The following is a 3,521-nucleotide window of genomic DNA, read 5'->3' as shown; positions in this document are numbered from 1 at the left end:
GCCACTTAACATATAGGAAAAGCAGAGGACCGGAGACCTACCTCCAAGTTATTTTTTTGTCATGACCACGTAGACATTGCAATAGTTGTGCACTCTTTAGGCATTAAATGATGACAATTAAACATTTAGATAAGTGTAGATTACTTCATAGTCACCTCAGTCAAAAATGGTTAAAGAGGAGGAGGTGAAATTTTTACAGATAAAAGAAATTGCATTATGAAGCCAAATGTGAAATGTTAATATCCCAAAACAAATTTAAAATACTCTAAGTTACTTCATATAATGTTTCTAATAATTTTTTAATCCTTGACACAAATTATTTTAAAAATGCTCTTTTAAATTGTTTTTGGCAACTTTCACCTATGGCTTTCACAAGTATCTGAATTTTTTTAAGTCCACAAAAACAATTTTATTAACCTAGTTAGTGAAGACTCCATCCCTTTGCATGTCCAATCCCCTCAAAAGGATGGGGGTGGGTGAGGGAGAAACCTGTAGTGGAAATCTCTCCTATCCCTCAGCATTTAAGACAGGAGGGAGGAGAGGGGCTGTGCAAATAGGTTGCCAAAGATGGGGCAGAAGGGGAGTATTAGATCTGGATGGCAGCTGAAGAGGAAGAGGATGGAGAAGGGCAGGCATCTGTTGAAGACCCAAGAAACACAAAGGGGGCTGGGGCTAGGGAGCCAAAGGATTTGGGAAGTACGGTGCTGGAGCCCAGAAGTGGGGTCCGTTCTGAGGCAGGGTGGCCCCTTGGCTGCCCTTCCTCCTCACCCTCTTGTCCCTGAGTTTCTTCCTCCTGCTCCGCCTCTCCAGGATCCCGATGAACAGGCTGCTTGCAGACAGGGCAGGTCTTCCGGGTTTGAGTGAGCCAGGGGTCCACACAGCGGCTGTGATAGGCGTGCGCACAGGGAAGGACCCTCAGCTTGTCCCCATCCTCATATTCGTCCAGGCAGATGGCACAGACATCATACTGGTCTCCCTTCCGATAGTCATGTGTAGGAATCAGGTTCAGTTGCTCTTGGGTCAGTCGATTTTGCCGGAGCTCTTTCTGGAGCTGGATAAAACGAACTGTCATCGTTGCTCCCGTGCCCAGGATTAGCAACCCCAAAATCCCAGTGAAAAGGATGAGGCAATAGCCCAAGAGGAATCTATTGTCTGGGATCAGAAGCACCTGAGCCCCCTTCTGGTAGACGAAGAGGGCACGCAGGTACTTAGAGCTCCTCTCCCCGATAAACACGGACGGGATCCAGATCTGCTGCTGGATTTCCTCATTATTGCACACCATGTTCAGAAGTTCATTGGAATTCACATTGTGTACCACAGCTGCCTCGTACCCAGCCTTCTGAGCATTTAGGACCTTGAGGTCAAAGTTGCAGTCGAATCTTCGAAGCAGTGCAATGAAAACTGACCCGTTGACCCAGGCTGCGGGCGGTGGGGCTATGGGGCTGCAGGCATTGGCTGGATGAGCCTCCACAAGGAACCCCTTAAGTCCCTCCCGGCTCAAGGCAGCCCCAAAGAGAGCTGGGAGGTCTGCAAAGTCCATGCTGGCATTGTGGTCCGAAGTCGCTCGAATGAGGCCCTGGAGAGGGGCCGCGCCCCACAGCACAGTGGCCACAACGACGGGAAGCCGGAAGGCCGCAGGGTGCATGGCAGCAGGAGGAGGCCGTGTCCTGGTAGCAGAAACAGAAGCTGAGTTCTGAGCGTCTCCCCACTTCCTTCAGGATCCCAGAGGTCCAACCACCGCCAGGTCCCACTTCCCAGCTACATGGCGGCGCAGGGAAGGAACCCTGGCTCCATCCCCTTCAGTGGAGCTGGGAGACAGACATTAACATATCCTTTCCTGGTATAGGGATAAAACGGGGAAAAGGGTCGTGGCAAGCACAGGTGACAGACAAACTTCTGGAATGGTGGGGGGGCTCAAGGAGGTGGAACTTCCACCCAGGTTGCTTTCAGCACTGGATGCTCAAGATGAAGAACTTCCGGTCCTCTCTTCCTCCCTCTGGCTGCAGCCACCACTGCGGTACCTTCAGGTCTCGCGAGACTGCTCAGCCCACGTCGTTCCCACCAGCTGAAATCTCGCTGAGTCCGTCTCGAGATGCCTCCTGTTTCTGGCTTAGTCTGTCTCACTTGGTCTCGTGTCCAGACAAGCCAAACTGAGAAACTTCTAGCAGATTATTCATTTTAATGTAGATTTTATGACAGTTGATTCTAATTTAAGAATGTGTACCAGTATCTACAAGTGCAAGTCATTTGCTATCTTACCTCCCAAACAAGTAACTATCTGAAATCAAAGATAATTCACAAATTCTGTCATTATGATACAGATAACCAGGGATCAACATTTAACATTTTAATTATTTTACCCCAGTGACCAAATACAATCTTTTAAATCGAATACATTTCTGTTTCCATTTCAAATGCTAGAGTGATAGGAATAAAATCTCATTTCTTCGTGAGGACCATTTTAAATTAGAAGAAGTTAACTTGCTGGATGTTTGGACTGTCAGTTTTTCTAGGATATTGTAGAGGCTTGGAGGTTTTGATGTAACGTTGAATCCATACGACTAAGGAAATAACCAGAATACAAAATTATTGAAACTGAGGTAGATTCTTTTCATCCTAGGTCCAGGTACAACATGAAAAAGTCTCCTGTGGTTCCTAATTTTGCATTTCTACATGGCTATCCTTTTCCTCTTTAAGTGTTATACCTGGAGGTCAAAACCTAGATTAGAAAAGGAAATTACAGGCCACTTTAAATAAAGATGTGCCTGGTTGGCCAAGTCTGGAATGGAAAGGTTTTATTCTGAGCACACTGCCCCAAGTTGTCCCTCCAGACTTGAGTGGACAGCGTCTCACATTACAGTATCACCTTGCCATTTTTTGTATATTGATTCCATTTGCCAAAATATTCTTCCAGACTTGTTTCATCTCCATTTTCCCATATGGTCTACCAAAAATATTTCCATTGGTGCTACCTTCAAAATGTATTTAGGATCCTGCTACCTCATATCACCCTCATTTTACCATCACGTGGTCCAAAACACTGTTGTCTCTCTCCTGAATTATTGTCAAAAATCGCCTGATTGAGTTTCTTGTGTCCAGTCTTGCCTCCCTTTACTCTGGTTTGTCTATTCTCAACTCAGAGAGTGTTAAAACAGAACAAGATAGTACCACTCTTTCACTCAGAAACTCTCAGTGGCCTCCATCTCATGCGGAATAAAGGGAGGAGTCCTTCTGTTACCTGTAAAGTCACACACATTCTCTGAACCCTTCCTTCACTAACCTTCCCCTTCTACGCTCTTCTTCACCTCACAGGCCTCCTTTCCCACACTTGAACATGCCAGAATTACCACACAAACCGTCCATCCGTACCTGATGTTCCCTGGGCCTGGAATCCTCTCCCCTTGTGCACTGCATGCCTTGCTTCTTTATTTCTTTAAGGTTTCTACTCAAAATCCCCTTCTCAGTAAGAATCTCACTGACCACCACCACCTCCAACAGACACGGCAGACTCATCAGCACTG

The 3,521-nt window shown here is 46.5% G+C and overlaps 1 pseudogene; it reads right to left on the bottom strand.

Annotated features, from left to right (window-relative positions):
- Positions 1-586: 586 nt before the first annotated feature.
- LOC105070785 (E3 ubiquitin-protein ligase RNF167 pseudogene) lies at positions 587-1,727 on the bottom strand (annotated as a pseudogene).
- Between the last annotated feature and the right edge of the window lie 1,794 nt (positions 1,728-3,521).

The sequence above is a fragment of the Camelus bactrianus genome, chromosome 3 (assembly GCF_048773025.1).
Source record: "Camelus bactrianus isolate YW-2024 breed Bactrian camel chromosome 3, ASM4877302v1, whole genome shotgun sequence".
In the NCBI taxonomy this organism is placed as follows: domain Eukaryota; kingdom Metazoa; phylum Chordata; class Mammalia; order Artiodactyla; family Camelidae; genus Camelus; species Camelus bactrianus.
The sequence above is the reverse complement of the archived record's forward strand: the minus strand, read 5'-3'. Positions and strand labels throughout refer to the sequence as shown.